Source organism: Carcharodon carcharias, chromosome 1, assembly GCF_017639515.1.
Source record: "Carcharodon carcharias isolate sCarCar2 chromosome 1, sCarCar2.pri, whole genome shotgun sequence".
In the NCBI taxonomy this organism is placed as follows: domain Eukaryota; kingdom Metazoa; phylum Chordata; class Chondrichthyes; order Lamniformes; family Lamnidae; genus Carcharodon; species Carcharodon carcharias.
Window position 1 is genome coordinate 199,424,511 of NC_054467.1, and position 25,218 is coordinate 199,449,728.

General features: G+C 44.0%; 1 protein-coding gene across 1 annotated transcript in view; it reads right to left on the reverse strand.

The window, feature by feature from the left end:
* The window catches only part of pdzd2 (PDZ domain containing 2), a 648,685-nt gene that overhangs the window by 580,734 nt on the left and 42,733 nt on the right, over positions 1 to 25,218 (reverse strand). Inside the window, exon 2 of the mRNA XM_041183009.1 lies at positions 954 to 1,113. The gene's annotated coding sequence lies outside the window, so the exon portion shown is untranslated. The remainder of the gene's footprint in view (positions 1 to 953; positions 1,114 to 25,218) is intronic.

Genomic DNA, 25,218 nt, shown 5'->3' on the forward strand with positions numbered 1-25,218 from the left:
AAGATGCCAGTTAAGAGTCAATTTTGCAAGACTCCACTCCAAGCATGGAACCTTCCTAGAACCAACATGTGAGTACAAGAAAAATGGTATCACATTACACAGCCCTGATTCTCTGACTCTTCCTCACCAAGAACAGTGGATTGCAACATCCACCTTTTAGTTTGAGTTCTTCATAGTTTCTATCATCAGTGTTCCTATTAACCCACCTTTCAGAATATGCTACTAATACTCCTATACTCCTTTGTCTTCATAGAATCATAGAAATTTACAGCACCAAAAGAGCCCATTCAGCCTATTATATTTGTGTCAGCTGAAAATTGCTTCCCAACCTCATCCCACTTTTCAGCTCTTTGTAATAATCTGATGTGTAATATACCTTTAAGAAGAATGTTAAAATGGCAGATCACTTGATCTTAGTATCCGATAGCAGAGTAGCGTGGGCTACCTCTGTAGTTAGTAGTCTGTAGTCAATAAATAGTAGTTGTAGTAGCGTAGAGGTAGAGTTTGAAGTGTTAGCACATGTTTAGTTGCTGCTGAGTACCTTTGTAAATAAAAACAGAGCTTCTACCTATGAAGTGTCTGCTACTCAACTCCATCATTCGTACCAAATTGGCCATCCCTTACAATAAGCATACAAACAGGATCCAACAGAATGGAGGAAAAACTCAGCAGGCCTGACAGCATCTGTGGAGAGAAAGACAGAGTTAACGTTTGAAGTCCATATGACTCTTCTTCAACAGAGTCATACGGACTCGAAATGTTGACTCTGTCTTTCCACAGATGCTGTCAGGCCTGCTGAGTTTTTCCAGCATTTTTTGTTTTTGTTTCAGATTTCCAGCATCTGCAGTATTTTGCCTTTATCCAACCAACTGGTGACTAGGATCCAACAAACCGGCTACAAGGATTAAACAAGTTAAATAGAAGCAAGCAGGAGAATGAAATCAGCACTGTACCTCGCGCAACAATTATAAGTTGAAGTTCCGTTCAATTCATCGAAGTAACTCCCTCACAGCATGCTGCAATTCGGAAGAATTGATCCTTTCGATCCAGCAATGGACAATTGGTCCGACTATATTGAGCGTCTCTTGTTCTTTTTCCAAGCAAATTAGATTTCTGGGGAAGAGAAGAGGTGGATGATCCTCTTAAGTACATGTGGGAATAAGACTTATGTCTTGATTCAAAGTTTGACAGCACCCAGTGCACCAGACCCGAGAAATTTTGATGAATTAGTGGATCTGGTGAAGGGCCATTACCAACCAAAGCCCTCAGTAACGATGCAAAGGTTCAAGTTTAATTCAAGAATTGGAGCGCCGGGGAAGACAGTTGCAAGCTATGTGACAAGCTTGAAGCAATTAATGGAGCATTGTGAGTTTGGTACATCCTTAAACGATATGCTTAGAGATCATTTAGTGTGCAGTGTGAATGAGGACACAATTCAGAAGCAATTGTTATTTGAAACAAATTTGGATTTTAAGAAGGCGCTAGAGATTGCATTGACAGTAAGAGATTTGAACGCAATACAGGGCACACAAAATGGCACTGTCGTCCACATCGGTTGGGAAGCCCCAGCCAGAAAGGGCGTGAAATGCAATACTCCACTGAAAGGTGGAAACAGCCCCCACTAGCAGGAAAATCAGCAGCAAAAACAAGGAGTAATAGCAATAGAGGTGGAACTAAACAATCCTTTAACAATTGGCATTTTTAAAAAATAGAATGTTTTTATTTTCATAAAAATGGTCACATAATGATACAGTGTAATGAGAGAGTCAAGCAGACTTTTAAACAAAAGAAAAAAAAGTGAGATCTACAATGTAGAAAAGCTCAAAGCAACAGATTCAGATATTTATTCGTTGTATAACTTGAAGGTTGAAAGAACAGAACCAATCTACGTAATACAGAAAGTGAATGGTAGACCTGTTAGAATGGAAGTGGACACAGGAGCTTCCACTACAGTAATTGGGGAACATACCTTCAAATATCTGAGTAATGGGGAACATCAATTAAATTTGGAAGAAACAACTGCCCAATTAAAAACATACTTGGGTGAAAGCATCCAAGTCAAAGGCATAAGTAGTGTAACTGCTAATTATGAGACCCAATTGGTAAAGCTGCCTTTGATAGTAGTAGCAGGTGAGGGGCCAAGCCTCCTAGGGCGAGCCTGACTAAAGGAGATCAAGTTGTAATGGGCTGAAATTTTCCAATTGAGAGCAAGTGGGTTACCAGAGCTACTACAAAATCACACTGCAATCTTCAGGGATGAACTTGGGACGATCCTGGGGCTGCAGGCAAAAATTCATGGGGATCCAGAGGCCATCCCCCGAATCATGAGGTCCAGACCAGTACGTTATGCTTTGAGAGAAAAGGTCGACACTGAATTAGATAGACTAGAGAAACTGGGCGTTATACAACCCGTGCAGTTCTCAGAATGGGCAGTGCCCATAGTCCCTGTCCTTAAACCTGACCAGAGCGTCTGTATTTGTGGAGACGACAAACTGATGGTTAATAAAGTAGCTAAGCTAGACATCCCATACCAAAAATCGAAGACCTGTATGCCAAGCTGGCAGGTGGAACCACCTACACAAAACTTGATATGAGTCATGCTTATCAGCAATTAGTTAGACAATGCCTCCCAGGAAATTGTCACAATTAATACCCACAATGGGTTATGCCAGTACACACGATTGTCTTTCGGCGTCACCTCAGCTTGCACCATCTTCCAGAGAACAATGGAAAGTTTACTGCAGGGACTGCCTTAGGTTGTAGTCTATTTAGATGATGTTTTGGTGACAGGGTACACTGAAAAAGAGCACATGGTAAACTTAGGAGAAGTCTTAAAACGTTTCTTGCAGGCTGGAGTGCGTTTTAAAAAAAGTGCACATTCCAAACGAGGGAGGTAATTTATTTGGGTCACTGGGTAGATTCACAGGGCCTCCACCCAGTTGAGGAGAAAGTGAGAGCCATAAGAGAATCACCTGCGCCAAAGAATGCCTCAGAACTCAAATCTCTCCTAGGAATGGCCTGGCCAAAAGAGCAATTCAAACGTTCAAGGCTGGCATGAAGAAATTAACAGGAGGTTCCTTAACAACCATGCTTTCTTTTCCATTATAGGGCCACTCCTCAAACAACAACAGGTGTCACACCTCCAGGATTATTGATGAAACGCCATCTCAGGATGAGGTGAGCTTAATAATGCCAAATTTAGGCAGGGGTGGGGGGGGGGCAGGGGGGAAGGTGGAAAAGAGTCAGGGAAGTCAGAAAACTAGACACAACAGGCATAGTCATGAGAGGAAATTTACCGTGGGAGAAACAGTATACACGAAGAACTTCGGAGAAGGACCAAAGTGGTTATCGTGTGAAATAAGTGCGGTGACGGGACCTCTATCTTACCACGTGGAGGTGGAAGGCCAAGTCACACGGAGACATGTGGATCATTGAAGAACGAGAGAAACTGTGCACCAAATGTTCGTGACTGGGTCAGCGTTTCCTGTTGAAAGAACTCAACCCAGTTCAGACACATCTGTTGTTCCTTCAGAAGTGAATGATACAGATCTGCAGATGCCCAGCAAAGCAGCTGATGTTCAGGCAACTCCGAAAAAGGAGGCTCCTGACAAGGCATCTGAAGCTGTAGAGCTGAGATGTTCTACACGCATAAAGAAACCCCCAGAAACTGAATCTGTAAATTACTTATCAGTGTAACTACTTTGCTAATTTGAGAAGATTGAAAATATAAAATGTATTCCTGAGTAAAGGGAACGAATATAGTAATCTGATGTGTAATATGCCTTTAAGAAGAATGTTGTAATGGAAGATCACCTGGGGGTGAACTTTCCCACGGGTTTGTGTGGGGGCGGGCAGGAGCAAGCGCGAACACGATCGGTGCCCCTGATCGGGTCCATACCGCCATTTTATGTGGGCGGGCCAATTAAGGCGATCAGGTCAAGGTTTTAAAATTTAAATAAAGGAAAGAAAAACTTTTAAAACATGTCCCCTCATGTGACAGTGTCACATGAGCTGGGACATGTCAATGAATCTTTTTAATAATTTTTATTAAATATTAAAATACTTCATGAAACCTCATCCCGCCCATGGATGAGGTTTCATGAAAAATGCAAAGGCCGCCTGGGCTATTCACCCGCCCGCCAACCTTAAGGTTGGACTGACAGCTCATTTAATTGTTTTAATTAGTTTTTAACAAGCCTTTGACAGTTCGGTGGGTGCGCAGCCAACTTGGCTGTGCGCCCGCTGAACTGAAAATCTAAATGACGCGCGGTGGCGTCAGGACGCCTGCCCAACGTCACTGCCCGTCATTTTACGTGCCGGCGAGCAGGCCCTGCCCTCACTCGCCAACCGGAAAATTCTTCCCATGATCTTAGTATCCAATAGCAGAGTAGCGCGGGTTATCTCAGTAGTTAGTAGTCTGTAGTCAGTGGTTAGTAGTTGTGGGAACGTAGAGATAGACTTTGAAGTGTAAGCACATGTTTAGTTGCTGCTGAGTACCTTTGTAAATAAACACAGAGTTTCTACTTATGAAATGTCTGCTACTCAACTCTATCATTAGTACCAAATCAGCCAGCCCTTAAAACAAGCGTGAGAACAGGATCCAACGAAATGGTGACTAGGATCCAATATTCTTGCTCCGTAGCCTATGCATGCCTAAGTACTTTTCAAATGCAATGAAAGTTTCTGCCTCTACCAGCCTTTCAGGCAGCCATGGTAACTAAGGGCCTTAGAACAATCAATCTAATGGTGCTCCTTTGAACCTTTTCCAGGAACTAATTCTCATACAGAGTACATGAAGGATTACCTAGCAATAAAAGCCACATTACATTCCAAAATAAACATGATACAAGTGACAGGAATGGTTTATATGCAGCATTTACACATTTATCAGAAAAGTCAGGATCAGCGTGACATCTTAAGTGAATTTACTGATCCCATGTTCTTTGGGCCAGCCAATCAGTCTTGCTGATATCCTAGTTGATGAATTTGTAGATATTTTGCCCAGCAGCAAAATTTTTATTGCTGAAAAAGGAGACATGCTATTGCAACACAAACTCATCAATGGGCCTAAGGCCACCACTTTTAGTCCTGAAAAGTGCCCAGTTTAGCTCAGCTTACCCTGGAAAGGCAAGTGTGTCTCAAAAATCTGAGCAACAGATGAAGCTAGCCATTGCACTGTGCTTGTCAGGAAGATATAATAATTCTCATAACATTATTGGAATTTATTGTGAAATAAAGGTATCTGTGTCTAAATGTGTCTCTCTGCGTGCATGTGAGATTTAATTAGATTAAAGGCAGCCAGTCTGAAGGCTTTGATGTAAACATGGTTAACATGGGGAAGTTTAGAAACATAGGTGTCAAGGGGAATATGTGCATTTGTAAATAAACCAGGCTAGATTGTTTTCAGAGGAGGAGTGAAATGTGTCACCTAGCCAGGTGAAGTTTAGAAACAGTGTGTTTATTTCTCCAAAAGTAAAATTTAGTGCTCTGAGAGATTTTTATTATCAGAAAGATAAAGTCCAAAGACATAGTGAAACAATGGGAATTGCATTCAAAGGGGAAAATATTTATAAAGTAGTGAAGGTTGTGTGTAAAGGAAGGCAATTTTAAGATCTAACAAGTGTGAAAAGCTTTTAGCATCAATGCCTCAAGCTGCTGTTTTGAAAGAACTGAAGTTAAGAAAGCTTTGAATTCAACTGGTTCAGGGTATTGTGTGTCACCTTGCCTCGGTCTTTTAAAATCTATGTGTCTTACTGTTGCCTTAACAAAAGTGTAAGTGGGAGTCAGATTAAGTAGGGGATTTAGAAGTTATCATAGTAGTAATATGTAGATCTATGTATGTATTTAAAGTCATTCCTTCTATTAATAAATGCTTAACCTAGTTTCGTAAAAACCTATAAGATTTGATGGTCTTATCACTACTGAATTCAAAGCGCGCACCTCGAAATTTATACAAATTGCAAAACAAGTTGTGGCAGTTGTTTCAAGTTTCCCTTTGGGATTTGAACAACTCAGCATTTACCATCGGCTGTGCCATAACATCGTTGGTGGCTTGTCCAGGATATATTTGAAAATCCTTGATTGGGCTGGAGTTGGTGAATCTTAAGGTAAAGAGTATAAGAAGCACTTTGAATTCAGGAGTTGGTGTGAGATTTTTTTGAAATGGTAAGGCTGCAATATGGCTTTGGCAGTTGCTCAGACTTGTCTAGGAGTTGAAGTTATAAATTTGGCTGGTTTACAAAAGGTAACTAAGTTAATGGAATTGTTGGATAAATTACAATTGGGGTTACCTATAGGGGCGAAGAAAGCAGATACAATTGAACGTATAGCACAGCATTTAAAGTTGGAAGTGATACCTGACACTAGTGAGTCACAGCTAGAGGTAGTGAGACTTCAGCTAGAAGAGGCTTGAATTTGAACAAGCAAAGGAACTGAGAAAACTTGGGTCATATGTCCCAATGACTGGTGGATTGTATCAAACAGCATGTCTCTTCAGCTGTTCGCAACAGCAACCATACTCGACCAGCTTGTACTTGCAAAACTCAGAACATAGTGTCCAACATTAGATGTGACTCTACAATTGGACAACACTTACTATGAAACAATCCCGATTGTGCTAAGAATTACACAAACAACCAATTTAAGATTATCAGTCAAGCTCACGTGTGGCTCACCTATGTGTGCTAGAAACTACATATAATCACACACAGGGTCCTGTCCTTTGCAAACAAAAGAACATGTCCATGCATTGAGCCATTTTCAACTAAATAAATGCTTGGGGGATAGCTATTTATTCCCTGCTTCATTCCTCACATAATGCCTTGACAAATCAGAGTCAACTTGCCTGATTGAATTTAAACAGCATGGCAGTTAACTGTTCCCTGGTGCATTCTCCACAGTAACACCTCTACCAATCAAAGTCCACTTGCCAACCGATCTGCACCCTCTCCTCATGCAGTATGAATTGCTGTTCCCTTTGACATTTGGTATTCTTGCATCTGTCCTGATGAGTGCAAGGTGAAAACCTATTGCCTCTTCTATCAGCAATACGCAAGTTCTGTACAACCAAGTGATTAAAAATCATATCCAATGTTACCAACTTTACCAAGTATTACTGAGATAACAAACATGAAGCTCTGAATGATAAATTTAGGTACAGTCAGAAATGTTGTGACTTCTTTAATTGTTGATTCATCACCTGATGCTCTCAGGAAACAGCAGCAATTTTTATTATTTCATTGTAAAGAAGCATGGCTTAGGTTAGCAGACCTGAATTCCATCACTGTCATTAATAAAGAGATGGTTGTTAATGGCTGGACACAGAATCGTCCCACATTTTCACAAAGTGCGATAGCAGGCAGGACAACAGCAACGTCAGCTTTTCACACCATCCAAAACCCACCACATTATGCATTCCCAGGAAAAATGCTGTTTTGATGGCAGGCGGGCTCTGATTCACCCATCACGCCATCACCTCACCGCTTCATCACGCCAGGCCCACACCTCTCAGTGCTTCCAGCCCAGGAATGCTTCAAAGAAGACAAGGCCCCAAAAGGCAAGAAGACTACAGCCCCCAGGTTTAGTGACGCATTCCTCTAGCACCTTTTGGACACCGTGGGAGCCCACCGTGATGTCCTCTACTCACGCTCTGGCCTCAGGAGGGGCAGCAACATTATCACTCCAGCTTGGTAGGTGATGGCAGTGGTGATCAGTGCCAATGCTGCACAGAACAGGTTGGCCATCCAATGCAGATAGAGGACGAATGATCTCATCTGTGCCGGCAGGGGAAGACAACCATCTCATTACTCTAAACTCACACACTCAAGCCCATCACACATTCACTGGCATCTCACACTGCCAGCTCAAGGGACAGCGCCACTCACTCTTTCACACACACCCTCCCCCTTCCCCAAGCAAGCCTTAGTCCTGCAGCCTGTACAAAGCCACCCCTGCATTACGGCTGGGCTGGTAGGTAGGGGCCTGCTCGTCAACCCCCCTAAAAGTGCTGTGGTGCAGTCTGCGAAGCCTGTCCCAATGACTGTGAGTGCAGCCCGAAGCAAGGTCGGCAAGCCAGCCTTGAAGTCCCAAGCAAAGTGTAGCTCGCCAGGTGCACGTCACTTATGTGCAGTTGTGAAATATGTCAAGCTTGCAATCACGCCAATGTGGGTGGACGATCCAGCGTTGGGAGTCCGACAGGCTAACCTTACAATGATATGTTTCGAACCCACCCAGGATTACAGGTATTTCCGGGACATAAAACATTTCTCGTACTGCTGTTCCCATCGCATCCTGAGATCCACACTCAGTGCCATGCGCCGCCATATGAACACACTCGACCTCTCCCTCCAGCAGCACCGCCGTACCCTTTTTCAAAGCTGCGCGTGCCCCCAGTTTCATTTTATTCTTTGGATCATCCAACACCTCAACAAGAAACTTTTTCTCTTTCTCTCAAGTGCTAAGGAACGCAAGCTCCAACAACTCATCGACACCAACACCCATCTAGGACCCGCCACCCCTGCCTGTCCCTCCGTCCCCACCCTTTCTTCCAATCCCAGCTCCAGCCGTGTATTCACTATACCCCCTGACCTTCCCCTCTCCGATGCTGATCGTTCAGTGCTCAGCAAAGGACTTAGTTTCATACCCCTACGCCCTCACCTTAATGAATTTCGGGCTCGGCACGATGCTGAACTCCTCTTCCGCCGTCTTCGTCTCCAGGCTCACTTCTTTGGGCAGGAGTCCTCTCCCCGTTCAACGGATCCTTTCACCCACCTCCAACATTCTCCCTCCACCTGGATCCCTCCCTCTGGATTCTTACCTTCTCTTGATCTTTTCATTGAGAACTGTCGGCGCGACATTAGTCGTCTCAATTTCTCTGCTCCTCTCACCCATTCTAATCTCTCTCTCGCTGAACTTACTGCACTCCATTCTCCCAGGTCCAACCCTGACATCGTCATCAAACCCGTTGACAAGGGTGGTGCTGTTGTTGTCTGGCGCACTGACTTCTACCTCGCAGAGGCTGAGGGTCAACTCACAGACACTTCCTCCTACCTCTCCCTGGACCATGACCCCACCACTGAACATCAAGCCATTGTTTCCAGGACTGTCACTGACCTCATCTCCTCTGGGGATCTTCCTCCCACAGCTTCCAACCTGATAGTCGCCCAACCTCGGACGGCCCGCTTCTACCTCCTACCCAAAATCCACAAACAGAACTGTCCTGGTAGACCGATCGTGTCAGCTTGCTCCTGCCCCACGGAACTCATCTCTCGTTATCTTGACTCCCTTCTCTCTCCCCTTGTCCAGTCCCTTCCCACCTACATCCGTGATTCCTCTGACACCTTACGTCACATCAACAATTTCCAGTTCCCTGGCCCCAACCGCTTCCTCTTCACCATGGACGTCCAATCCCTCTACACCTCTATTCCCCACCAGGATGGTCTGAGGGCCCTTAGCTTCTTCCTCGAACAGAGGCCTGAACAATCCCCATCCACCACTACTCTCCTCCGTCTGGCTGAACTTGTTCTCACACTGAACAATTTCTCCTTCAACTCCTCTCACTTCCTCCAAATAAAAGGTGTGGCTATGGGTACCCGCATGGGCCCCAGCTATGCCTGTCTCTTTATGGGGTATATGGAACATTCGTGGTCCATCTCTGATACTTCCCTTCCCTTCCTTGACCTCGCTGTCTCAATCTCTGGTGATAGACTGTCCACCAATATCCATTACAAGCCTACTGACTCCCACAGCTACCTTGACTACAGCTCCTCATACCCCACTTCCTGTAAGGACTCCATCCCATTCTCTCAGTTTCTTCGCCTCCGTCGCATCTGTTCCGATGATGCTACCTTCAAAAACAGTTCCTCTGACATGTCCTCCTTCTTCCTTAACCGAGGTTTTCCACCCACGGCCGTTGACATGGCCCTCAACCGTGTCCAGCCATCTCCCGCGCATCCGCCCTCATGCCTTCTCCTCCCTCCCAGAAACATGATAGGGTCCCCCTTGTCCTCACTTATCACCCCACCAGCCTCCGCATTCAAAGGATCATCCTCCGCCATTTCCGCCAACTCCAGCATGATGCCACTACCAAACACATCTTCCCTTCACCCCTACTGTCAGCATTCCGTAGGGATCGTTCCCTCCAGGACACCCTGGTCCACTCCTCCATCACCGCCTACTTCCCAACCCCCACCTATGGCACCACCCCATGCCCATGCAAAAGATGTAACACCTGCCCCTTCACTTCCTCTCTCCTCACCGTCCAAGGGCCCAAACACTCCTTTCAAGTGAAGCAACATTTCACTTGCATTTCCCCCAACTTAGTCTGCTGCATTCGTTGCTCCCAATGCGGTCTCCTCTACATTGGAGAGACCAAATGTAAATTGGGCGACCGCTTTGCAGAACACCTGCGGTCTGTCCGCAAGAATGACCCAAACCTCCCTGTCGCTTGCCATTTCAACACTCCACCCTCCTCTCTTGCCCACATGTCTATCCTTGGCTTGCTGCATTGTTCCAGTGAAGCCCAACGCAAACTGGAGGAACAACACCTCATCTTCCGACTAGGCACTTTACAGCCTTTCGGACTGAATATTGAATTCAACAACTTTAGGTCTTGACCTCCCTCCCCCATCCCCACCCCCCTTCTGTTTCTTCCCCCTTCCTTTTGTTTTTTTCCAATAAATTATATAGATTTTTCTTTTTCCCTCCTTTTTCCATTATTTTTAAATATTTTTAAATCTTTTATGCTCCCCCCCACCCCCACTAGAGCTATAACTTGAGTGCCCTACCATCCATTCTTAATTAGCGCATTCGTTTAGATAATATCACCAACTACGACACCTATGTGTTCTTTTGTTCTGCCGTCTGTGACATCTTTTGATGATCTGCTTCTATCACTGCTTTTGCCTACAACTACCCCCCCCTACCAAACCACCTTAAACCAACTTATATTTCAACCCTTCCTGGGATTCACCTAGTTCTGTCGAAGGGTCATGAGGACTCGAAACGTCAACTCTTTTCTTCTCCGCCGATGCTGCCAGACCTGCTGAGTTTTTCCAGGTAATTCTGTTTTTGTTTTACAATGATATGCAGATGTATTACAATGAGGTTCCCGATATCCAATGGCAGGAAACGCAGCCCGCCATCGATGGGCTGAGCGGATGATCACAAACTGGTTTGCCGATGTCATGAAACCGATTTTTGGCCTTCATGCCATATTGTCTGCTTACGCCACTGAGTATGTCTGATGCCAGCAGGCATGGAAAAATTCCACCCATAGAATGGTTACAGCACAGGAGGCCATTCAGCCCATCATGGCCATGCTGGCTCTTTGAAGGATCAATTCCCGTGATGCCACTCCTCTGTATTTTCTCCATAGCCCTTCAATTTTTTTCTTTTCAGATAATGATCCAATTTCCTTTTGAAAGCCTCAATTGATCCTGCCTCCAGCAAACTCTGAGGCAGTGAATTCCAGATCCTAATCGCTTGCTGCATGAGAAAGCTTTTTCTCAAGTTGCCATCGCTTCTTTTGCCATTTACTTTAAATCTGTGCCCTTTGGTTCTTGACCCTTCCACCAATGAGAACAGTTTCTCCCTATCTAGTCTGTCCAGAACCCTCATGAATTTGAATACCTCTATCAAATCTCCTCTCAGCCTTCGTTTTTCCCCCCAAGGAGAACAGTCTGAACTTCTTCAATCTATCGATGTAGCTGAAATTCATCCCTGGAACCATTCTCATAAATCTTTTCTGCACCCTCTTTAATGCCTTCACATCTTTCCTAAAGTGTGGTGGTCAATGCAGGCTGCCTGCATTGCCAAATATAAATCCCAATTGGCATAAAAGCAGGGCCTTCATAGGCCTGTCATTAAATCTAACAACCTTATTTGGTTACCTGCTGCTTGCCGGCAGGCAGTCAATCTGGCCGCCCTCATGTATAATGGCTCAGGGTTAGGATATGGCAGGGAACCGGCATGCAGGCCAGCAATGCCAAATTGTGTGTCCGCCCACTTCCAAAATGGACCCCAACCCCTTTTTAAAAAACAAATCCATGTGTGCAATCTGAGCTTTAAAACAAACAGTGATCTTACATGACAAGAAATAGCATCAATGAATTCAGGTTCAGCTGTTTGATCTACAAAGTTTGTCAGCACTGTGGATCTAAATAGCAGTACATATTGATAGTCATTACATTCCGAGCTCAGTCTGTTGCTGTTTCGCATGCAACAGATATTATGGAAATGGCTACCATGAAGCAGTTCATCATTCCCATTGATGCTACCTTCAAGTATGTGCACAATGTAGTCAAAGAACAAACTGCAAAGTATTTATAAAGCTTGCTAGCCCTCATACAAGAACTATCTAGCAACACAATTACAAATTCTGCCCTTCCAAACTTTGCTCCTATCTGGAGAAAGTCTTTTGATCCATAGATAATTCTGGAGTGAAATACTGGTTCTTAACACATCTTACACTGTGGCACTAGCGAATGAATCACCTTGGTTGGATGCATGATAGGCTACAGTGAGATGGTGAACTTAATGCCACAAATTGGTCCACTTTACCTACAAGATAATATCCATTCGAGGAAACATAAAAGAGAATCCAAAAGTCTTCTATGGGCTTATAAATAGTAAAAGAATGGTAAAAGGAGGAGATAGTGGGTGGTGATTATCTTTCACAATTCTATTGATTCTGGAAAGGTTACGGCAGACTGGAAAGTAGCAAATGTAACCCCACTATTTAAGAAGGAAGGGAAAGAGAAAACGGAGAGCGACAAACTTGTTAATTTAACATCAGTAGTAGAGAAAATATTAGAATCTATTATAAAGGATTTGATAACTAGACAATTGGAAAATAATGAAATGATTGGGCAGAGTCAACATGGATTTATGAAAGGGAAATCATGTTTAAAAAACCTGTTGCTGTTTGTTTGAGGATGTTACTTGTGGCATAGATAAATGAGAACCAGTGGATGAGGTGTATTTGGATTTTCAGAAGGCTTTCGATAAAGTCCCACACAAGATGTTAATAAACAAAATTAGAACACAAGGGATTGGGGGTAATATACTGCTATGGATTACGAGTTGGTTAACAGATTGAAAACAGAGAGTAGGAATAAACAGGTCTTTCTCAGGATGACAGACTGTTACTAGTTGGGTACCGCAAGAATCAGAGCTTGGGCCACAGCTGCTCACAATCTATATAAATGATTTAGATATGGGGACCAAATATAATATTTCCAAATTTGTTGATGACACTAACTACGAACTAGGAGCAGAAGTAGGCCATTCAGCCCCTCGAGCCTGATCCACCATTCAATAAGACCATGGCTGATCTGTTTGTGAATTGATTTCCACATTCCCATCTACCCCCGATAACCTTAGATTCTTGTTAGGCAAGGGAACCAATCTGCCTCTGCCTTAAAAATATTCAATGACCACGTCTCCAATGCCTTCGGAGGCAGAGAGTTCCAAAGTCTCACAACCCTCTGAGAGAAAAAAATTCTCCTCATCTCTATCCTAAAAGGACAACCGCTAATTTTAAAACAGTGCCCCCAATATCCTTTCCATGTCCACCTTGTCAATACTGTTCAGGATTTTATATACTTCAATCAAGTCACCCCTCACTCTTCTAAACTCCAGTGGAAACAAGCCCAGTCTGTCTAACCTTTCCTCATAAGACAACTCACTTATTCCAGATATTAATCTAGTAAACCTCCTCTGAACCACCTCCAACGCTTTTCCATCCTTCCTTAAATAAGGAGACCAAAACTGCACACAATATTCAAGATGTGGTCTCACCAATGCCCTGTATAATTGAAGCATAACATCCTTACTTTTATGTTCAATTCCTCTCATAATAAAGGATAACATTCCAATAGCCTTCTTAATTATTTGCTGTAGTTGCATGCTAACTTTTTGTGACTCATGACTAGAACTCTTAGATCCCTCTGCACCTTGGAATTCTGCAGTCGTCCTCCACTTAAGTAATGCTCTGCTTTTTTATTCTTCCTGCCAAAGTGAACAACTTCACATTTTCCAACATTATACTATCTCTAGGTGGGAATGTGAGTTGTGAGGAGGATGCAGGGAGGCTTCAGTGGGATTTGGACAGGCTAAGTGAATGGGCAAGAACATGGCAATTGGAATACAATGTGAATAAGTGTGAAGTTATCCCTTTGGTGGAAAAAACAGAAAGGCAGAATATTTCTTAAACAATGAGAGGCTGGGGAGTGATAATGTCCAAATGAGTGTCCTCGTTTATGAGTCACTAAAAGCTAGCATGCAAGCGCAGCAAGTGATTAGGAAGGCAAATGATACGTTGGCCATCATTGTAAGGGGATTGAGTACAGAGCCTAGGTGAGACCGTACCTAGAGTATTGTGTATAGTTTTGGTTTCCTCATCTAAGGAAGGATATATTTGCCTTAGAGGGAGTGCAATGGAGGTTCACCAAATTAATCCCTGGGATGTCAGGATTGTCTTATGAGGAGAAATTGGGGAGACTGAGCCTGTATTCTCCAGTGTTTGGAAGAATGAGAGGTGATCTCATTGAAACTTACAAAATTCTTACAGGGCGCGACAGGTTGGATGTAGATAGGACGTTTCCTCTGGTTGGTGAGTCTAGTGAGGACACAGACTCAGAATAAGGGGCAGGCCATTTATGACTGAGATGAGAAGGAATTTCTTCACTCAAATGGTGGTGAATCTTTGGAATTCTCCACCCTAGGAAGCTCAATCATTGAGCATATTCAAATAGAAATTGATAGATTTCTGGATACTAATGGCATTGAGGGATATGGGGATAGTGGGGAAAATAGCATAGAGGTAGATGATCAGCCATGATCTGTTTGAATGGCGGAGCAGACTTGATGGGCCGAATGGCCTACTCCTCTCCTATTTCCTATGTTCCTATGAGTTTAGAGACCTAAAGGGAATTTATGTATAGAGGCAGAGGTACTAAATGAGTACTTTACATCTGTCTTCACCAAAGAAGAAGATGCTGTCCAAGCCATAGTGAAAATGGAGGCAGCTGTGACACTGGAAGAGCTAAAAATTCATAAAGGGGAGGCTGTCTGTACTTAAGAGTTGATAAGTCACCAGAACCAGATGAGATCCATCCAATAATACTGAGGGAAGTAAGGGTGGAAATTGCAGAAGGACTGGCCATAATCCTTCAACCTGCCTTGGACATGGGTGGTGCCAGAGGACTGGAGCATTGCAAATAGAACCATAGGACCATAGAAAAGTTACAGCACAGAAGGAGGCCATTCAGCCCATCTTGTCCATGCCAGCCTAAGGACACACAGGTGCCCTTTCTAGTCCCACCTTCCTGCACCCAGCCCATAGCCCTGCAGCTTACAGCACTTTAGGTGCAGATCCAGGTACTTTTTAAAAGAGTTTAAAGTTTCTGCCTCTACCACCAACTTGGGCAGCGAATTCCAGACACTAATGTTGCACCCTTGTACAAAAACGGGTGTACGGTTGAGCCCAGGAAGTACAGGCCATTCAGTTTAACCTCAGTGGTGGGAAACGTTTTGAAATGATAATTTGAGGCACAATTATCAGTCGGTTCGACAAATGTGGATAAATTAAAGAAAATCAGCATGGATTTGTTAAGGGTATTTGTTAATCGTATTTCATGAACTTGCTTGTGTTGACTGATGAGGTAACAGAGAGAGTTGATGAGGGTAAGGCATTAGAGAGGGTGCAGAAATGATTAATGAGAATGGCTCTAAGGATGAAGAACTTCAGTTACGTGGATAGACTGGAGAAGTTGGGGCTATTCTCCTTGGAGAAGATTTGCCTGAGGTGTTCAAAATCATGGTGAGTCTGGACAGAGAGAGAGAAACTGTTCCCATTGGCAGAAGAATTGAACCAGAGGACACCGATTTAAGGTGATTGGCAAAAGAAGAGAAAAACATTTTTATGCAGCATATTATTGTGATCTGGAATGCACTGCCTGAGTGTGTGGCAGAGGCAGATTCAATTGTGTCGTTCAAAAGAGAAAAATGATTTTCTGAAGAAAAATAATTTGCAGGGCTACAGGGAAAAGTCAGGGAAGTGTGACTAGGTGAGTTGCTGACTCAGACATTACAGGCAGAATGGCTCCTGTGTTGTAAACATTCTATGAATCTATAACCCTGACCAATGTTTCCCTAACAAATAATATTTCTGTGGATCTCTTAACACAAGAACTCATCGTGCTTTATAGCATGCTTAACTATAATCATCTACATAATCCAAATAAAAACACAGAAAATACAGAACCCATTTAAAGGCAGTCTAATAATTCTCACCCGTGACTCCAATCCACCCACCCAGAAATTCTGCGTCCTCTATGTATGGTGATCCAACAGTTGCTAACCATGCTGCCCCGTTGTCCAGTGCCTTGATCTGCTTCTACATGTATTTCTGGAAAAGATTTTTTTTCAACTTCCTCAGGTTACCTTAAAGACATGAATCATGGAATAAGATAAACTGGAAGCCCTTGCACTGGGCACAAGATTTATTCAATGAATAGACTCCATCATGGTACACTTGCAACCTTTCCATTCCTGTACTATTTATTTTGTTCCCTTTACTGAATTATTACTTACTCCACTGGAATCTTATTGTATTTGCTGCATTATTCACCATTGAAGGTTACTAACAAAACAGAAACAGTGCATGGCCAAAACTGGGTGGGCCTGAAACTCTTCAGGGGTTCTGATGGGTCTCTTGCTGTAAATCTAGGTGGAACCCCTGAAAAAAAAATGACTAAGACCCAGTTGTGCCACATCTTTGGCATTTCTGAAAGTTTCCTGGCTGTCTTGTAAGAGATACCGTCCTCCCTCTACCACTTACAAGGCAGTGAGACCAGACATATCAGTAAGTGCCAGTATGCTAATTTAATGAAGATATACAAGCCTTCACCATGGAACATGTGGGTCCTAAGTGAGGGGAGAGTCAGGGAGCCTCCCCCAGGGTGAGCCACAAGTCAGCATAATTTTCCCCGCCTCCTGGAAACAGTTTTGGAGGTTGGGGGGGGGCGGTGGGTGATGGGTGGGAAGCAGCTGGAAAGACAAGGACAAAGAACATTGAGCCAGCACCCTGATAAGTTCCCCTCCTCACACTTTCCCCTGAGATGGGCTCACAGCAACACGGCCAGCAGCAGCATGAATATTCCTAATTAAGGAGCCATTTCACGGTAGGTGTTGCAGCAGCATAGCAATTTAGTTGGTGTCACATGGGCACACCTGGCAAGCGGGAGGAGGTGGCCGCAGAGTGGGAGGTCAAGGCTGTGTTACAGCTGAAAGGGATCTAAATGATTCCGAAAGAAAATGACAAAGCTCCTGTCTTCCCATGTTGTAGCCTTGCCTTTGAGTGGGAAATTATTGGAGATAGTCATGGGCCGAAAGAGGTCTCCATTACTCCCCTGATATTGACGGGAGCTCCTATGTTTCCCTGCCGCTCCAGCTGATTAGTCCTCAGCAGCACTCCCACTGGTCATACAGTGTGGGCGGCTGCTCTCCTTTACATTGGCCATGTTGTCTGAAGCTCCTGTGTTCGGAATATACACGACATCCTTAATTGGACAGCTAACATGGCAGGCAACCTACTAATTGGCTGCCTCCCATAAAATTCATCTGGAAGGCATGCTGCCACCTCGAGCGGATTCACAGCCCTAAAATGACCCCAATGTTGGGTGTCCAATGCCTGTGGCAAAATTCAGCCCAGAGTACATGGGTAACCTGAAGTAGCCTTGCATACATCTGTTCCATGAAAAATGCACGCCCACTGACACCCCACAAGCTTTGCAGCCACCAGTATTCTGCATTTTCTGTGTCACAGTCAGAAGCAAAATTCGCCTCTAAGGAATGTTGTGGACCAAGCTGCTGGCTGCCCTTAATATTGCCACTGGTATAGAGGAGCAGTACTGCAGGTGGGGATGCCAAAGTCATATTTCTTGCACCCTAGAACTTCATGAAACCAAACATATTGTGAGACCAGGTATACCTTTATAACATGGATACAAGCGTGGCTTACTTTGGTCCCAGGTTGGCCTCAAGATCTTGAGCTCCAATGAAAGGAGTCATTTCTTTAAAAAATAGGAACAGGTTTCAAAAAATAACCCAAAGTGTCACTGGGGCAGCTCTGTTGGTGGGCATTCCCTTCCCCCTTACATCACACTTTCTGGCTTCTTTTACATGGTTTGTGCCTTAGATGCATCCTAGTGGTATGGGTACCTGCCACTTTCAGGATAATTAGAGAACACTTTCTGACTTCAAAAGCTCAGTGGGGTTAGAAATGAAAGTTCTCAATGAAGCCAATCCCAGGCCAAGTGCTGAGATCACTGTCCTGCGAATTTCCATGGCCATATATTTTACAATGTAAAGTTTTTCATGTAATTTGTGTGTTAATCAAGGTGAGGAACATTTATTCTAGAAAATGGAACAGTCTCCCCAATTACAGACACCCAGTATCAGCATCAAGCACTCGCACAAAACATATAGCACACAGTAAAGTTTCCTTTACTTTGTCCAATGTGCCTCAGGCTCAAACTCAGAGGGCAGAATTTTGCCCTTGGTGGGCATGCGGGCCCCACCGGCTCAGTGGCAGGCGGACAGACAACCCCCGCCGCCGAAACGGGGCTCACTGCCATTTTGAGTGGGTGGGCCTGCAGCCTGCCCAACAGGAAGCGCTATGCGAATCCCCAGCTGTCAAAGTGCACTCTTTCGCACATAAAGAGCGCACTACTCCCTGAGACTAGGTGCTGTCTCAGGAAGATTAGTGACAGTGTACAAAACTTTAAAAATAGAAAAATAAAAATATTATTAATATGTCCCCCTCATGTGACAATGTCACACGAGATGGAACATGTTAATAAATATCACATTGCATTTATGTGGATGAGGTTTCATGTATTATCAGAAACCCGCTGGGGCTCCTGGCCTGCCCACCGGCCTTAAGGCTGGACGGGCAGGGCCTTTAATTACTTTAGTTACCCTGTCAATGGCCTGTCATTGACAGGTCAGCAGGCAGACAGCTGATTTCGCTGTCCGCCCGCCTTCCTAAAAATTTAAAGGGACCAGGATGACATCGGGGGTTTCTCCCGATGTCATCCCGCGTCATTTTCCCATCAGCGAGCGGGCCCTGCCCCCAAATTGCCAACGGGAAAATTCAGGCCAGAGTATCCTCTATCACATCGGTCTAGCACTGGGGAGGCGGTGGCATAGTGGTATTGTCACTAATCCAGAGACCCAGTGCAATGTTCTGGGGACCCAGGTTCGAATGCAATAGAAATCTGGAAATAAAAGTCTAATGAAAGCCATGAAACCATTGTCAATTGCCATAAAAACCCATCTAAAGTCCTTTAGGGAAGGAAATCTGCCAACCTCACCCAGTCTGGCCTACATGTGACTCCAGATCTGCAGTAATGTGGGTGACACTAAAATGCCCTTTGAAATGGCCTAGCAAGCCACTTAGTTGTATCAAACCGCTAAAAGTCAATAAAAAGTAATGAAACCAGAAGAACCACCCAGCATCGACCTAGACACAGGAAATGACAAAGCCAATCCCAGCCATGTCGACCCTGCAAAGTCCTCCTTACTAACATCTGGGGGCTTGTGCCAAAATTGGGAGAGCTGTCTCACAGATTAGTCAAGCAACAGCCTGACACGGTCATACTCACCGAATCATACCTTATAGATCATACCTTACACCACCATCACAATCCCTGGCTATGTCCTGTCCCACCAGCAGGACAGACCCAGCAGAGGTGACAACACAGTAGTATACAGTCAGGAGGGAGATGTGCTGAGAGTCCTCAACATAGACTACGGAACCCATGAAGTCTCATAGCATCAGGTCCAACATGGGCAAGGAAACCTCCTATTGATTACCACTTACCATGCCTCCCTTGCTCCCCCCTTCAGCTGATGAATCAGTACTCCTTCATGTTAAACACCACTTGGAGGATGCACTGAGGGTAGCAAGGGTATAGAAAGTACTCTGGGTGGGGACTTCAATATCCATCACCAAGACTGGCTCAGTAGCATCATCACAGGCTGAGCGCTAAAGGACATAACTACTAGACTGGGTCTGCGGCAGGTGGTGAGGGAACCAACATGAGGGAAAAACATACTTGACCTAATCCTCACCAACCTGCCTGCCGCAGATGCATCTGCCAATGATAGTATCAGTAAGAGGGACAATCGAACAGTCCTTGTGGAGATGAAGTCCCATCTACACATTGAGGACACCCTCCATCGTGTTGTGTGGCACTACCACTGTGCTAAATGGGATAGATTACAAACAGATGCAGCAACTCAAGACTGGGCATCCATGAGGCACTGTGGGTCATCAGCAGCAGTAGAATTGTAGACCACAATCTGTAGCCTCATGGCCTGGCATATCCCCAACTCTACCATTATCATCAAGCTAGGGGATCAACCCTGGTTCAATGAAGAGTGCAGGAGGACATGCCAGGAGCAACACCAGGCATACGTAAAAATGAAGTGTCAACTTGGTGAAGCTACAACACAGGACTACTTGCATGCGAAACAGCATAAGCAGCAAGTGATAGACAGAGCTAAGCGATTCCACAACCAGCAGATCAGATCTAAGCTCTGCAGTCCTGCCACATCAAGTCATGAATCGTGGTAGACAATTAAACAACTCACTAGAGGAGGAGGCTCCAAAAATATCCCCATCCTTAATGATGGAGGAGTCCAACACATCAGTGCAAAAGATGAGACTGAAGCATTCGCAACAATCTCCAGCCAGAAGTGCCCGAGTGGATGATCCATCTCGGCCTCCTCTGGAGCTCCCCAGCATCTCAGATGCCAGTCTACAGTCAATTCGATTCACTCCATATGATATCAAGAAATGGCTGAAGGCACTGGATACTGCAAAGGCTATGGGCCCAATGACAATACTACGGCAAAAGTACTGAAGACTTGTGCTCCAGAACATGCCGCGCCCCTAGCCAAGCTGTTCCAGTACAGCTACAACACTGGCATCTACCCAGCAATGTAGGAAATTGCCCAGGTATGTCCTCTACACAAAAAGGAGGACAAATCCAACCCAGCAAATTACCATCCCAAAAGTCTACTCTTGGTCATCAGTAAAGTGGTGGAAGGGCATCAACAGTGTTATCAAGCAGTACCTGCTTAGCAATAAACTGCTCACTGATGCTCATTTTGGATTCTGCCAGTGTCACTTAGCTTCTGATCTCAATACAGCCTTGGTTTACACATGAGCAAAAGAGCTGAACTCCAGAGGTGAGGTGAGAGTGACTGCCCTTGACATCAAGGCAACATTTGACTGAGTGTGGTATCAAAGAGCCCTAGCAAAACTGGGGTCAATGGGAGTCAGGGGGAAAACTCTCTGCTGGTTGGAGTCATACCTAGCACAAAGGAAGATAGCTGTGCTTGTTGGAGGTCAGTCATCTCAGTTCCAGGACATCAATGCAAGAGTTCCTCAGACTAGTGTCCAGGCCAACCATCTTCAGCTGCTTCATCAATGATCTTCCTTCGGTCATATGGTCAGAAGTGGGGATGTTCACTGATGATTGCACAATGTTCAGCAGCATTCACGGCTCCTCAGGTACTGAAGCGGTCCATGTCGAAATGCAGCAAGTCCTAGGTAAAATCCAGGCTTGAGCTGACAAGTGGCAAGTAACATTCACATCATACAAGTGCCAGGCTATGACCATCTCCAACAAGAAAGAATCTAAACATCGCTCCTTGACATTCAATGGCATTACCATCACTGAATTCCCCACCAACAACATCCGGGGGGTTACCATTGACTAGAAACTGAACTGGATCAACCATATAAATACTGTGGCTACAAGACCAGGTCAGAGGCTAGAAATCCTGTGGCGAGTAACTCACCTCTTGACTCCCCAAAACCTCTCCACTATCTACAAAGCACAAATCATGAGTGTGATGGAATACTCCCCACTTGCCTGGATGAATGCAGCTCCAACAACACTCAAGAAGATGGATACCATCCAGGTCAAAGCAGCCTGCTTGATTGGCATCCCTTCCACAAACATTCACTCCCTCTAACACTAACGAACAATGGCAGCAGCGTGTACCATCTACAAGATGCACTACAGAAACTCATTAAGTCTCCTTAGGCAGCACCTTCCAAACCCTCGACCACTACCATCTAGAAGGACAAGGGCAGCAGATTCTTGCAATATCACTATCTGGAAGATCCCCTCTAAGCCACTCACCATCCTGAATTGGAAATATATCGCCGTTTCTTCTCTGTCGCTGGGTCAAAATACTTGAACCCGCTTCCTAACAGCACTGTGGGTGTACCTACACCACAGGGAGTGCAGCAGTTCAAGAAGGCAGTTCACCACCACCTTCTCAAGGGCAATTAGGGATGGGCAATACATGCTGCCCTAGCCAGTGATGGCCATTTCCCGTAAATGAATAAAAAGAAAATTATTTCAGATTCCAGCCTCTTTGTGAATAAGAACATGAACTTAGTGGAAAGCAATTTTTATCCAGTTATTGGTTGGTTTTTGACATAATGGAGATTATGAAGTTAAATGCTGACTACCAGGTTATGATGCCATTTTTATGCACACTAATAAATTAATGGTAGCAATGTTTATTGCTGTAAATGTTTTGAGAGATCAAAAACCTTGCTATCCATCATACGGCGATTCTATTGCTGATATCTATGCATTCTCGAGTTTCAATTTTGGGGTTAAGATGCAAACTGGAGGAACATCAATTTCTGATGAGAGAAATATTGATAGAAAAGAAATTGGTGGATAACTCTACTGAAATGGATTATTCCTACCTATATATGGAAAACATTTAACAAATTTGAATTACCAAAGAGTATTCTTTTGTAGATTTTCAATAACATGTTTTTGTTTATTTGTGCTCAGGATGTGAGTGACACTAACAAGGCTGTATTTATTGCCCATCCCTAGCTGCCCAACAATAGAGGCACTGTCTCTTTTATAATAGGAATTTTTTTGTCCAAATTATAGCACGAGTTCAAATACCAGGCATATACTGTTTTCTTACAATCAAATCACTGAGCCAGCTAACTGCTGGATTAGAGGTTTAAGCATTTAGGTAGCAAATAAATAGCCGATGACGAGGCAAATGAAATACAGTTGGTGCTGTGTTTGCTGCTAAAAGATTCAAGTAGCTCATATTCAGCTTGTTTGTCTGAGTAGAAGAGACATAGCTGACCCAATATCCGTTACTAGCATTAGCACCACGTTCATTTCTGATTGTCGAGAAACTTTGCTAATCCGCAGAAAACCTTCCAGCAATACTCAATTACTGGTGGTGAACTGTTCCTGTAAAAAGAAGCATCTCTAAAATGGATAATTGATAAGCACGCTATTTGGCGTAAAAATGAGCCATAGAGATGAATATTTAAGAATCAATCCAGTGTGGACTGAAATCACACAGATCATAGCTAGGCAAGTGGTAAGGCTACCACACTGAGTCAAATCATATTCAGATTGGGAGGGAAGAAATTCCTATTAGTAATGTAAGAGCTCCAGCTAAGAGACAAAGATAGGCCTAACAGATAAGTTATGTGCTACTCAGTGGGGAAACAACCTGTCAATGCAGATACACACAAGCTGAAACATCTCAGTGGGCCACTTTGGGGTCTTGATCCAGCTCCTAACAGGGTTTATCCTGGCAGAGAAACTGCCACTGTTCTGCAGCTCAGGTTGCCAGCAGGTCAGGTGAGCCCAATCAGCTTATTTAAGGAGGATCCCACTGGCTTGAAATAGGTGGCCTCAGCTCCTGCAATTTTAAACTGCAGCTGATCAGATTCGGGTGGAAGTGAAGGGATTCATGTCCTCTGCTGCCCAGTCCTCTACCCCCATTTCCCCCTCCTCCACCTTCATCCTGGTTTCTGCTGGGCAGAGAAATTAAAATCATAACCAGAGAGGTCTTAACTGTTTGTCAGAGAGAGAAAGATGCAGCATGTAACAGTGAGAAACCAGTTAGCTTGGGAATAGTAAGCTTGAGATGTTATGTATGATTTATTATTTTAATATGTACAGAGTAGAAAATACATGTATTTCACTGGAAAATAGTATTCATGCATTCATATATATGTAAAATAAATCAGTTCATTAGTTTATAATTGTGCCTCCACTCAGTTAAATTTTTAATCTATTTTCCATAAAAGCAGGAGCATGTAGGAACAAATGTAAAGGCCAAGAAGGAAGTGACTAATTGGTCCATCAAGCCTGCTCAACACTCAACGATTGAAGCATCACTTCCTACCACACCCTGCACCCAAGCCCCTCCTCTCCCCAGCCATGCGAATCTCCTGAGAAGGGCAAGAGGAGAAAAACCCAAGGATATAAGAGAAAAAAAATACTCTGAAAAAGTCCTCCCCAACCTCCTCAGGAGAACAAAACCAGTCAAGAAATCACATGGACCATGTACTCGTGATCTCTTAAGCCACTTATTTTTTAAATAACACTATCTCTTTCCCATTCAAGAACCTGTCCACCACCCTCTTGAAAACATGCAGAGTTAGGATCCACGATACCAGCCAGCAATGCAATCCAGAGGCTCACTACTCTTTGAGGGAAATAAACACCTAACATCTAGTTTATTCCTAGTTTTACATAATTTAAACACATATTCCCTGGCCCTACCATCTGGCCCTACCAATCTGTTAAACTGGAATACTCTACCCTGGTGTGGGATAAACAGACTCAGCTCTTTAAGTCTATGCAGTAACTAAGGTTTATTAAATTAAAAATCATTTACATAGTTCTCCTCTGAACATTTCTCAAGGCCACTATATAACCAATGCAGGCACAGTATACCAGACGTGGCATAACCAGTTTGTGTAATGACATACTGATGTCTTTTGATTTGCACTAAATGGTCCTATAAACACAACTCAATGTCCTATGAGCTTTAGCTACTGTCAAGAAAACAAGAACTTGTAAGATTTTTCATCTGGTAGTATCACTGTCATATTTCTTAGGTACTGGAAGACAGGCTGTTGGGTGTTTGTAAATATGTTAATTGGAGTAACAGAGAGTGACTGCAAAAGTCTAAAACCAACAGTAAGAAGTGGTTTGATATGTTAATGAACCAAGAGGAACTTCAATCAGAGTTTTACATAAAGCAATAATAGGAGTGGTTTTGAATTGAGTTGTTTTAGTTTGAGGAAGGATGTATGCAGGTTATAAAAATGTGTAAGGTAAAGATAGGTTTATT